The following is a 14,505-nucleotide window of genomic DNA, read 5'->3' on the forward strand; positions in this document are numbered from 1 at the left end:
TATTGAAGTGCTTTCTGAAGCCAAACTGAGATGAATATAAAATATTATTGTTTTCAAGGTATTCAGTTAATTGTTTCTGGACTACTTTTTCTAGTAATTTGTATAGAAATGAGAGATTAGATATAGGCCTATAATTATCACAAACAGTTGGATCCAGTATTTGTTTTTTCAAAATAGGTCTAATTATTGGACATTTAAGTATTTCCGGGAATTGGCCTTCCTTTAGAGAAAGATTAATTAATGACCTAATAGGGGATGAGATCAAGTGAATTATTGATTATAAGGCTGAAATAGGTATCATGTCCAATTGATGGGTCGCAGGGATCATTTTTTTATTAGGCTTTCAATCTCATCAGGTGTAGTTTCATCAAAATGTAGCCATCTTGTGACCTCTTTCAGATTCATGTTGATTGCCTGGTTTCCAGTGGAATTAGTACTAGTCACTAAATTCAGAATACAAATAGTTTCACAGTTGAGTGTAATACATTTTTATTGCAAGTTGTGAAGATTGTTTGTTTTTTAGAAAATATTTCCAATATTCTGTATTGCTCTTCCATTTCCTGATTTTATTTTATTTTCCATGAGTTCTCTCTGCCTGTCTGATACTTTTAACACATTCAGAATATGTAACCATTTACTCTATTGAATATGGTTTTGTTCTCTGGTAAATTGAGAGGGTTTTATTTAGAAACCTATTCCCATATTCTGTATCTGAACTCCGGCTGTTCCATTTCCTGATTTTCTGTTTTTTTCATGAGTTTTTCTGCCTGACTGTCAATTTTAATATTCTCAGAAAATGTAAATGGATTCTCTCCTCTATGTATTCTGTTTGCCTGTATTTCTTTGTTAAGAATGAGGGCTTTTATGGACAAACTACCTCCATATAATCAACAAACAGGGTGGGAGAAAAAGGCTGGGATCATTGCAGATGGGTTAAAACAAAACAAAGAACTATAAAATAGGTGGAAGAAAGATTTTTTTTCTTAACTTTCCACTTTTTTCTGGGGAAAAGCAAGTACCCCAGTACAACAAAGAAACAAACAACAGCAAATAACATGGATGCACCAAAACTCCCATGTTCATACATTTTAGGCAGACATAGCAGTTAGGCAGAGCAGTAGCAGCAAGACCTCTTTGGTGGTATAAGAAACATGGCAGGTAGGGGGAGCAGTAACAGTCATGCCCGTGTGCTAGTATAATAGGCATGGCAAGTAGGCATATGGCTGCAAATTGGAAGTACCCTATGGTGGCATAAGGGGTACTGGTAGGCATGTGCCAGCATATCCCCCATGGTAGAATTAGGGGCATGGCTGATAGACATCTGTCAGCAAATCCCCTATGATGGTACTAGAGATATGGCTACTGGGATTCAGGCAGCAAATCCCCTATGCCAGTACTATGTGTATAGAAGCTGGTCTTCAGGAAGCAAGTCCCCTATGCTGCTACTAGGGGCATGGTAGGTAGGAAACAATTAACACATCCCCTATGGTAGCATTAAGGGTATAGCAGGTAGATATGTGCTAGAAAGTTCCCCATGGTGTAATTAGGGGCATGGCAGATAGGGTGGCACTACCAGCAAGCCCTCTTTAATGGAATTAGAGGCATGGAAGATAAGCATGCACCAGTATGTCCCCTATGCTGCTACTAAGGGCATGGTAGGTAAAGATGTGCTTCCTTTAAACATTTTGGTTCGGGCTCCAGATTGGGCTCTCTGCAGGAAATTTATTTTTCCCATGGTTTGGTTTTTTTTTCCGGCAATTTTCAACAAAGTGCGTTAGTGCGCATTATCTCCGTATTAGTGCGCAGTACAACGAACGAGATAGTGCACACTAGCTAGATGTTAATGCACATTAAGGCCCGTTAGTGCGCCCTAATAGAACTTACAGCGCACTAAGCATGTAGTAGTGCGCTTAACTAATGTTAGTGTGCGCTAAAAAATGCTACTTAAAAATTAAAAAGTATCAATTCATGAGGAGTTCGTTAGATAGAGAAACAGTGTGCACTAATTGGTGTTACTGTGCACTAAGAGATATGCAGTGCACAGTAACTCTGTTAGTGCGCACTAACACGAAATACGAATTTTGCCAAAATTTCAGCAAAAATCACTTCATATATCGGTGCTACCGAACCACGACAAATTAGATAATATCATTCACATTGTCTAATTCATGAAAAACAAATGCACATCTCTAATGGTAGGAAAGCATCAATTAACAAATCCCCTATAATAGAATTTAAGGTATGATAGGTAGATATGTGCCAGCAAGCCCCCTTTGGTAGAATTAGGGGCAATGAAGATAAGCATGTGCTAGCAAGTCCCCCATGGTGGTATTAGGGGTATCAATCACAAAAACTGTATTCCAGAAACCCTCACAAACTGCATCAATCACAAAAAACTGTATTCCAGAAACCCTCACAAACTGCAACACACTCACAAAAACAGTAGGTTTCATTGGTCAAAACTTTTTCTTTTCAATTGTAACCACATATATAGCAATGCAAATATGTTGTTTGTAGGACCCGCACTCCATGAGTTTGTATTTCAATCAAACTCAATCTGGTTATGGTCCATTTACTTTATTTAATTATTGACTCCTTTTTTTAAAATATGTTTCAAACTTTTTCTTAAAACTAAGGGGGTCATTTTCCAAGGAGTTACTGCAGGAGATAATTCCACAAATCGTGCTAACATGATTTGTGAATATTTTATTCAGGGGGTGGAGTATATGTAAAGGTAGTGTGGCTACAACCCTTTCATTTGTGGTATGTTGTGTGCTAGAGGCCAGTAAAGGTTTATTGGGGAGAGAGAGAGAGAGAGACTTACTATAATGTCTACTCCCTAGAAAGGTATTTGTATCCCTATGGGAGGCCCACCTAGTAACTCGAGGTGGGGATTAGGTATGAGTGTAGGGGGTTGGGGCCACTTTCACATTCAACATGAGACGTACGAACAGAACAGTGGTCTCTTGTGAAGATTTGATGGCCTTCGGAGTAAAGAAACTCACTCCAAGATGAGATTTGGGCAATGTTCTCTCAAACTAGCTTGATGGACACTCTACCTGGGTAACAACAAGCTAGGTGGAGAGAACATTGCCCAAATCTCATCTTGGAGTGAGTTTCCTTACTCCGAAGGCCATCAAATCTTCACAAGAGACCACTGTTCTGTTCGTACGTCTCATGTTGAATGTGAAAGTGGCCCCAACCCCCTACACTCATACCTAATCCCCACCTCGAGTTACTAGGTGGGCCTCCCATAGGGATACAAATACCTGTCTAGGGAGTAGACATTATAGCAAGTCTCTCTCTCTCTCTCTCTCTCTCTCTCTCTCTCTCTCTCTCTCTCTCTCTCTCTCTCTCTCTCTCTCTCTCTCTCTCTCTCTCTCACACCTTTACTGGCCTCTAGCACACAACATACCATGTATGAAAGGGTTGTAGCCACATGTTAACAGCTGTTAGTGGAATTAACTCCTTGGAAAATGACTTTACTTATTGCCTCGCCCCTTTTTTATTCAAGACACAGGTTAGTTAAGTAACTGGGTATAGCTTCAAATAAACATTAACTTTCAAACTGGTGCATGGGTGCAGTTTGCCACATGTATGCACACGATACGCGACCATTTTATAACTTGCTCACATACTATGCCTGCATGTTGTAAAGTAGCCTGGGTGCACACCCTGGTGCATAAATCATGTTTCTACTATGTAAATGTAAATCCCCCCTGTTTTAATAGCCTGCATTCCTCCCAGTTATCCCAGACCTTTTAAACCCCTCTGAAATGGCAGGATGTTTTGTTTTTTTACAGTTACACCTCCTCCATAGCAGAAGCAAAGTCACATGGCACTGGACCTGGGCGTGTAAGTATTTATGTGCACATGTCTTGGCCATGCCCTGCCCAGATGATGCCCAGACTACATCCCTTTTCTAAATCGAGTGGCATGTGTGTGCAATGGGAGATAAGCATGCATCTGGACAGTTTTTTAAAATCCGGTCAGTGCACGCAAGCCCGTCTTGTGCACACAGCCCCTCACTGATGTGCACGCCAGGCTTTTAAATGTACCTCATAATGTTTAAAACACAAGGGAAACTAGCTTAAAATTAATTCTAAAAGTAATAGGCAGCTAGTAGAGTTCCTACAGATTAGGTGTGATATAGGCTTGTAGAGAACAGCTTGATATTAAATGTGCTGCAAAGTTCAGTACAGCTTACAAAATATGTAATACTTTTTTTGACAGGCCAACAGGCTTTGACCTGTCATGGTGCCTTATGCTATTCATGTCACTCTTGGTGCTACTTTACCCAAATCTTATTTTTATTTATTTATTTTTATTTTTTCTATACCGGCATTCGTGAGGGTATCACATCATGCCGGTTTACAATAAACAGTGGGGTGATAAACGGAAAACAGTGAACGGTGCTAACACAATAATAAAGTTACAGTTACAATAAAACAGGGAGGCGTAAAACTAGGAGCAAGAAAAAATAATAGGAACTTTAACATCGAGTATTAACCTGAAGTATGACGGGGTACAAAATAAAGCATTTTGTGATTTGCAATGACATCTTGGTATCTTGGAGTGATTTTTCCTCTGCTACTGATGCCTGCTTGCAAGTTTCTCTAAATTTGGATAAGAAACAGCAATGTTCAAACTCAAAATACTATAAAACTTTTATTCATGGAAGTAGAGATGTGCATGGAAAACATTTGGTTCGGTTCATTCACTCAGGTTGTTTGACCTAGTGATTTCTTTGGTTTGGTTTGGGGCCAAAAATGAATTCTTTTTTTTTTTTTTCATATCATTCAGTCATTCATTTTCTATTAAAATCAAAGGGAAGCAATGAATTTTCTGCCTTGGGTCTTCTTATTGTTCTTGTCATTTCCACTCAATTATCATCACATAAGTTAATGTTAGTCTGATAGTTGGAGCCGCTCAGCTGGGAGTAGCACATAGTAGAGAGAAAGAGAGAGAGAAAAAGAGAGATTCCAATCAGGACTGAAGCTTTATAAACCTGATGGGAAGAAATGAGTTGAAAATAAATTAATGAGAGAAAGACATAGAAAAAATAAAGGATCAGGAAAGTGGACATTCTGGTTTAAAAGATCTCTAAATAATTGTGTATTTTCAATATATAATCTTTTTGGATGAATTAACTCAAGATTCCAAATTACTCTTATATACTTCATTTTGTCCTCTGTATCAATGCTAAAATGTTTTGCAGTAAACCCAAAATACATCCATAATACAAGATAAAACAAAGGTCAAAAAAGTATGAGAAATGTTCTTTATATCTGAACAAAGAAACAGCACATAGATTTTGCCTGGTAACAAAATAATAGCATGTTGCACTGTCAGCTGAAAAATCTAAGTTTGGGAATTTATTCAGCAAACTGACTCTCAGCTTTGAGAGCTACAGATGTGATGCACAAGATCTCCAGGGAAAGAAGTATATACCAGCTGCACTACCAAAGAAGTACCTTATTCAGACTAGAATTGCAAGCTGCTATTGATCTCTCTGATTATATGTAGCCATTCTAATATGATGAACTTCAATTTGAGTGAATTGCTTCTTCATAAAGATGGGTAATAAATCTAAATAATAAATAAAGAAATAATTTTCAGAAGGAGATGCTAGGCTATCTGCTTAGCAACAAGAAAGTTTGTGTATGTCTACCAAGCAACAAGATGAGTGATATGATTGAAGAAGAAATGATGACTAAGGGACTTATGCAAAAAAATTTGATGTGCACAGTAAGGACTTCTTGTGCATGCTAAAAATAGGATGCAATATAGGGTGCAATAAAGTGGTCCTAGATGATGTTAAAGAAAACATGCAAATATGTGCAAGCCTATGCAGGCAAATGAAGGAACATCATATACAAATAAGGGGTTACTAATTGCCTCTGTATCACTCTATGGTTAGACCACACCTTGAATACTGTGTACAATTCTGGTCGCCACATCTCAAAAAAGATATAGTTGTGATGGAGAAGCTACAGAGAAGGGCGACCAAAATGATAAAGGGGATGGAACAGCTCCCCCATGAGGAAAGACTGAAGAGGTTAGGACTTTTCAGCTTGGAGAAGAGAAGGCTGAGGGGGGATATGATAGATGTGTTTAAAATCATGAGAGGTCTAGAATGGGTAAATGTGAATCAGTTATTTACTCTTTTGGATACTAGAAGGACTAGGGGCACTCCATGAAGTTAGCATGTGGCACATTTAAAACTAATCAGAGAAAGTTCTTTTTCACTCAACACACAATTAAACTCTGGAATTCATTGCCAGGGGATGTGGTTAGTGTAGTTAGTGTAGCTGGGTTTAAAAAAGGATTGGATAAGTTCTTGGTCGAGATTAATTAAGTTGACTTAGAAAATAGACACTGCTATTACTAGCAACAGTAACATGGGATAGACTTAGTTTTTGGGAACTTGCTAGGTTCTTATGACATGGATTGGCCACTGATGGAAAAAGGATGCTGGGCTTGATGGACCCTTGGTCTGACCCAGTATGGCATGTTCTTATGTTCTTATGTTCTTAGAAAGTAGCTCATTTAAAACAAATTTAACATATTTTTGTTAATGGGCTATTACATATACACAATTAGAACCAGTGAGGTTATTCAATCAAAAGCAAACACAATTGCTCCAAAAAGCTATCATTTATTCCATGCAGGAACTGTATTTCTCGAGCGTGTCCCGATGATACATTTACCCAGTCAATATTGGGGTAATTGAAGTCTCCCATTATTACCGTACTACCAATTTGGTTAGCTTCCCTAATTTCTCTTAGCATTTCACTGTCTTCCCCGACACACAAGGGATTTCTATCCATAAAGATTCAATTGTGCATTTAGTCTCGTGCAGGATGTTTATCCTGTTGGACTCTATGCCATCCCGGACATAAAGCATCACGCCGCCTCCCGTGTGCTCCTCTCTGTCATTGCGATATAGTTTTACCCTAGTATAGCACTGTCCCATTGGTTGTCCTCCTTCCACCATGTCTCTAAGATGCCAATTAAGTCTATGTCATCATTCACTGCTATACATTCTAATTCTCCCATCTTACTTCTTAGACTTCTGGCATTAGTATACAAACATTTCCAAGTTTGTTTTTTGTTTGTATTTTCATTCTGCTTTTTAATTGATAGGAATAAGTTAGAATTATTTAGCTCAGGTGAATTTTTAGTTACAGGTACTTGGACTACTTTTCTTATTATTGGAACCTCACTGTCGGGATGTCCTAATTCTAATGCATCGTTAGTATCCTTTGAAGATGCCTCTCTCTGAACCATGCACTGCTGAGTGACTGTTGGCTTTCCCCTTTGTTCTAGTTTAAAAGCTGCTCTCTCTCTTTTTTAAAGGTTAGTGCCAGCAGTCTGGTTCCACCCTGGTTAAGGTGGAGCCCATCCCTTCGAAAGAGACTCCCCCTTCCCCAAAAGGTTCTCCAGTTTCTAACAAAACTAAATCCCTCTTCCTTGCACCATCATCTCATCCATGCATTGAGACTCCAGAGCTCTGCCTGCCTCTGGTGACCTGCACTTGGAACAGGGAACATTTCAGAGAATTCTACCCTGGAGGTTCTGGATTTAAGTTGTCTGCCTAAGAGCCTAAATTTGGTTTCCAGAACCTCCCTCCCACATTTTCCTACATTTTCCAGAACCTCCCTCCCACATTTTCCTACACAATCAACCCCTAAATTTGGCTTCCAGAACCTCCCTCCCACATTTTCCTACACAATCAACCCCTCGATAATATTACATAAGAACATAAGATATGTCGGCGAGATTAACACAAGTGCGTGAGAGAGCCATTTCATTAACAGGCACAAAACTTTGGAATGAGCTTCCCCCTGAAATTAAGATGCAAGCTGATTTTAAGGTTTTTAAAAAAAATCTGAAAACCTGGTTGTTTAACAGAGCCTATAAGGGAGCGGGATGAGTCGGGTTTCTAATCTTATTCTTTTATCTTCTTTTAGTACTATTTATTATATCTCTGATAATTAATTATTTTAGTCATTTTATTTTTTAAGCTCAGGTTTATTTCTTTATTTTATGTATTTATACCTTATACTGAAATGATGTATTTATTTTCTTAATCATGTAAACCATTGTGATGGTTTCACTAAACGATGGTCTAGAAAATCTGTTAGTTAAATAAATAAATAATTAAATTGATTTATTAATTAATAACTCTGAGAAAATTATTTCACTCAACACATAGTTAAGCTCTGGAATTTATTGCTAGAGGATATAGTTATGGTAGGTAATGTAGCTAGATTTAAAATAGTTTGGATAATTTCCTAGAGCAGAAGTCCATAAAAATATGAGAACATAAGATATGCCATACTGGGTCAGACCAAGGGTCCATCAAGCCCAGTATCCTAACAGTGGCCATTCCAAGTAACAAGTACCTGACAAGTATCCAAACATTAAATAAATCACAAGCTACTAATGCTAATAATTAATTAATACCAGTTTATTGATTTTTCATCTAGGAACTTACCCAAACCTTTTTTTAAAACCAGATACACTAACTGCTGTAACCACATCCTCTAGCAATGAATTCCAGAGCTTAACTACGTGCTGAGTGAAAAATAATTTTCTTCAATTTGTTTTAAATGAACTACTTGCTAACTTCATGGAGTGCCCCCTGGTCCTTCTATTATCTGAGAAAGTAAATAACCAATTTGCATTAACTTGTTCAAGTACTTTCATGATTTTGTACACATCTATCATATCCCCTTTCAGTCATCGCTTCTCCAAACTGAACAGCCCTAACTTCACCATGGAGCGATACAGAGGCATTATGACATCCATCCTTTTATTTGCCATTCCCTTCCTAATAATTCCATAAACTGCTATTAATTCAATAAGGATTAATAGCTTGGGATCTATTCATTGACGGGCTAATTTTTAAACCCCAGCACGTGCCAATACCGGTAGATAAGCACATATTTTCAAAGCATCCCAGCCGCGCACATATCTCCCAGAATGTGTGGAAGAGCCAAGTTTCAAAAAATGGGCGGGCCAGGGGAGCGAAAGGGGGTGGAGTATGGATGGAGCGTGGGTGGGCTGGGAGAGTGCACGTTGGCAGCTGGCTGGCGGGCAGAACTTACTGCTGCTCAGAAGAGCAGGTAAGTTAAAAAATTTGGTTCATTAGCAGGGGGGGGGGAGGGGAAAAGGCAGGAAGGTGATCTAGGGGGTTAAGGAAGTTCCCTCCCTGTCCGTACTTCTAACTAAAATCTGCTCCCAAACGACACATGCATGTTATAAAATTGGCATGTCCGTGTGCACGTGCCGGCAACCATGCAAACATGAATGCCTATACGCCCCTTTTAAACTCTATCCTTTGATGCTTTGGGTTTTTGCCAGGAATTTGTGATTTGGTTGGCCACTGCTGGACACAGGATACTGGGCTTGATAGACACTTGGTCTGACCAAGTATGACATATCTTATGTTCTTATGTAATATTATAGAGGGGTTGATTGTGTTTGTTTCTGATTGAATAACCTCACTGGTTCTAATTGTGTATATGTAATAGCCCATTAACAAAAATATGTTAACATTCAAAAACATGTATTACTTACCACAGTACCTGTGTGCCCATAATTTCTAATGGTATTCACTAATAGATACACAGGGTTGTGAAGAAAGTCCAATAGAGGAAATACAATAATAAATTCTTCACTATTATTTATAACACTCATTACTTTAAATATATAAATTACTCTTTAACTTTGGTCTATCTACTATTTTGCTTTTATATGTTTAGCTTTATAAATCTATCTTTATAAATATATAATAAAAGTAAAAATATTAGATAGACCAAAATTAAAGGGTAATTAATTTAGGGGTAGATTTTTTTAAAAAGCGCGTTCACGTACTTTTGTTTGCGCACCAGGCGCAAACAAAAGTACGCTGGATTTTATAAGATACGCGCGTATCTTCTAAAATCCTGGATCGGCGGGCGCAAGGCTGCCGATTTTGGGCAGCCGGCGCGCGCCCTGCCGCGCAGCCTGTCACCGTTCCCTCCGAGGCCGCTCCGAAATCGGAGCGGCCTTGGAGGGAACTCTCTTTCACCCTCCCCTCACCTTCCCCTCCCTTCCTCTACCTAACCCACCCCCCCGGCCCTATCTAAACCCCCCCCCTTACCTTTGTCCGTAGATTTACGCCTGCGAGAAGCAGACGTAAATCTACGCTGGCGCGCCGTGCTCCGACCCGGGAGCTGGTCCGAAGGCCTGGACCACGCCCCCGGGCCAGCGCCACGCCCCCGGTCCCCACCCCTGAAACGCTGCGCCCCACCCCCAAAATGCTGCGTCGTTCGGCCCCGTCCCCGACATGCCCCGACACGCCCCCTTACAAAAACCCCAGGACCTACGCGCGTCCCGGGGTTCTGCGCATGCCGGCGGCCTATGGAAAATAGGCGCACCGGCGCGCAAGGCCCTGCTCGCGTAAATCCGGGCGGATTTACGCGAGCAGGGCTTTTAAAATCCGCCCGTTACTGAAAGTGATGAGTGTTATTTTGAAGGTTGATATATCATATTATAAATAATAATGAAGAATTTATGATTTTTATTCACAGGGAAGGTAACTTTAAAACAGGCGTGTGGGCACACATGCACACATGTTTACCAGCCCACACCCTGGGGACACTGCCATTTTATAACATATGCATGTATATATATGCACATGCTCTAAACTGCATGAACGCAATTTTAAGTGGACATACACGTATGTGCACTAAAGCTACTTCTACCGCATAAGTGGAGGGATTTTAATATACATGCGTGCCCATGCCATTACCAGTTTTCCCAGTTCATTCCCAGTTCACCCAAACCCCCTAGTTTAAAAGCCTCCCTTCTACCCTGTTAGTCGCGACCCTTAAAACCCACCAATCTATCAATCTTTATTTTATTACTTATATGTCCTGCATAGCAGAAGTAAAGTTAGGTGGCAGGGAAACTCCAGCATGCGCCTGTGCATGTAAGTATGTACACTCTAATTTGAAGTTGAAATCCAGGAATGCCCATTCTCTGCCCTGACCTTGCCCACATCTCACCCCTTTTTTGGAACTTTTCATTTGTGTGTGAAGCGGGAGATATGTACGTACTCGGGCAGCTTTTAAAATCTGCTTGGCACATGCCATCCCTACAAATTCATGTATCTCCCGGTTTTGGCACACGTTGGGCTTTTAAAATTCAAATTTAATAATGTATATTTTTGCATGTTAACCCAGAATACACCACTGTGAATAGAGGTGACCATAAAGAAATCTATGTATGCACAATCTCTTCAAAACAATGAGGAAATATTCCTACTGCAAAGCAGAAAAAAGATAACACACATGGGCCGATACAGAAAAAAATGTGGGAGAGCTGGTGAGCGCCCGCTCTCCCGACGCACGCTCAGGCCACTCTCCTGTGCGTGCGATTTAGTATCGGCTCATATGCGAATGAGGGCCTATGGTAAAAAGAGGCGCTAGGTACACTAGCATGTCCCTAGCACCTCCTTTTTGACAGGAGCGAGGATGTCAGTGGGTTTGACAGCTGACGCTCAATTTTACTGGCGTTGGTTCTCGAACCCACTGACAGCCATGGGTTTGGAAAATGGACGCTGGCATAATTGAGCATCTGTCTTCCAACTCACGAGCTGCGGGCTGATTTTAAAATTTTCTTCAATTTTACCTGGTGGTCTTGTTTTCTTTGGCCCCGCCAGCCTGCTCTCCATCGGTGGCTGACTGTGCCGGTCTTCATGTCTCCGGCAGCAGCCATCTTCTTTTCTTCGGCCCCACTGGCATGGTCTCTTCATTTCTTCGGCCTGGTGCCCTCAATGGCCCAGAGAAGGCCACGTGATCAGCTAGTCCGGCCCACCAGGGGAAGCCCGATCCCGATAGGCCAATCCGTCCCTACTTTCACATGGCCTTCTATTTCAAACGGCCACTAAAACATGAACAAAAAGAATGAAACTAATGATAGGTTGCATTCATGGGGGTTCACCATGCGTTTCGCGGACCCATGAATGCAACAAATAGGGACCTATAAGTTGCGGGTTGTGCATTCGTTCAAAACAAATGCACATCCCTACTGCACACTTGGTGGTTTGGAGTACTTTAGAAAGGAATCCAAATGAAGCAGGAATGTAAGCAGTAGAGATTGTAGGTGGGAGGGGGGAAGGATGGAGTTAGAAGAGGGCCTGGAGTCTCCCTATTTTATTTACCAAAATGTGGAGGGCTCATTGGCAAGGCTCTTCAGACAACTTAGGCAAGGTACTCTTTTGGGGAATTTGGGGGGGGGGGAGGGGGGACAGCCTACTGGTCCGGAAGTTTTTGGGTTTTTTTTAACTTTACTTGCTATATTTTGAATATAGCTGGTTAATATTCAAAGAACGTCCCTTATGTTTGCGAACATTACCCAAATTACTTTAGCCAAATATATTCAGAGAAAGACTTGTCCCACTGTATATCCATGACAAGTTATTCAGCTAACTTTAGCCAGACAACTCCTCTATTCTCCGACTTACTAAATATGAACCTCTATGTTGTTATTTGGACTTGCCAAGCTATTGGTTCATACTGCAGAATTTCCATACAAACATTTAGATTCAAAGAAGCAGAACTGAACATTCATGAAAAGTGTGTGTTTTAATGGTTACAAATTCAGCATGCTTGTGTGTCTAGAGAGTAGGAGATTAACAGTTTACAGCGAAAGTATAGTCATACCACAAAGAAAATGAGGGAATATACATTAATGCAATCCCCAGTACACCAATATAATTGCTACATAACTACAAGTAAAAGGTTGAATTTAATTGTGATTGCAAACAGTTTGTGAGCAATTGTTCTGCCCAGTAGTAACTGTTTGCTCCTGCAACAGTTATTTGTTCCTTGATTCTAATGCTCAGCATTTTAAACATGACTTTTCTTCTGATGTCAATGTAGGTTCATAGTGTTTATCTTCCATATCAGTAGAGATTTGTACTTACATCCTGAGAGTCTGTAATGGATCTATCTGTGCTAAATTACTTTAGTAATTAGGAAAGTAAGATGTGCCTACTGGAAATCATGAGACAGATTTTACTTCAAAGGTCTGAAGTAAATGAGGGCAATGCTTCCCATTCAGGAAAAGGGGCCATGAAAGTCACATTCTAAGTTGAACAAGATATAGTTAGATTTAGTTGTTTAAATGTCTAAAAATGTCTAAAAATATATAATTTAGCTCCTAGATTTGAGATCACACTATAAATAGTCAATACGTGCAGACGATATTCAATATAATTAAAACAAAAACGTAACTGCAATGTGGTTTAAGTCATTAATATTCAGAGAGAGAATCTGAAGATAATACTTAAACATTCCTTAGATGGACCTTCATACCACCTCTGAAAACTGGGTCCACTTTTATAGGTTTTCCAGTTTTTTCACATTAGGGTCTTCTTTAATCATAGGTCCAACCAGCACACTCAAAAATAATTTTATGATTTTTTAGTAATTTTTTAAATTTAGAATAAAAATGCATTAACAGCAGTGGAAGCAGCACCCCATGATACCAAGAATGGGGTGAAGCATACGAAGAGTGCATGAACACTCAATGGCACCACAAGAAAGCAAAGTAGCAGAAGAGTGGCATGAACACCGCAAGGCATCATGAAAGGGGCAAAACAATATTAACACAAGCTATGAGAGAGGCAAAGCAGCACCAATAGTGACATGAAAAGCTCACGGCAGCAAAAGAAGGGAAAAGGATACCAAAAACAAGGGCATGAACACCCAGAGCACCAAAAGAGGGGAAAGAGAATCAACAACTGTGTCATGAATACTTCAGGGACAAAGCAGGAGAAACAATGGCATGAAAAGCCTAAGGCACCAAATAGTAGGGATGTGAATCGTTTTTCAACGATTAAAATTATCGTCCGATAATGTTAATATCGTCTTAAATCGTTATAGAACACGATACAATAGAAATTCTAACGATTTATCGTTAAAAATCATTAAATTGTGTTAGTGCGCACTAACGGGAGTTAGTGCGCACTAACTCCCCGTTAGTGCGCACTAACTCGATTTAGTGCGCACTAACTGAAAATGATACAAATAAACACTTTCCAGGTCACTGAAGGTCAGTTAGGAATGAATATGTGTTCCTATTGGCTGGCTGCCCTCTTATCTATTGATGTTACCAAGGTTACCACTGAGGTGATGGTTGGGGGGATGGGAAATGGAACTGGAAACTAACGAACACCAACAGAAAATGAAACAAAGTGTTCACACTTCCCAGGTCAGTAAAGGTCACTTAGGAATGAATATGTATGTATGTATTCCTATTGGCTGGCTGTGCTCTTATCTATTGATGTTACCAAGGCTAACACTGAGGTAATGGTTGGGGGGATGTGAAATGGAAACAGTTGGAAGCTTGACAAAAAAAGTAATGTAATGATCAGCACTCACGTGACTAGAACTTGTTTATTTATTATTTTTGTTAGCAGGCACCTGAAATGCTAGTGCATGTTGAATT

This window comes from Rhinatrema bivittatum, chromosome 1 (assembly GCF_901001135.1).
Source record: "Rhinatrema bivittatum chromosome 1, aRhiBiv1.1, whole genome shotgun sequence".
Lineage (NCBI taxonomy): Eukaryota > Metazoa > Chordata > Amphibia > Gymnophiona > Rhinatrematidae > Rhinatrema > Rhinatrema bivittatum.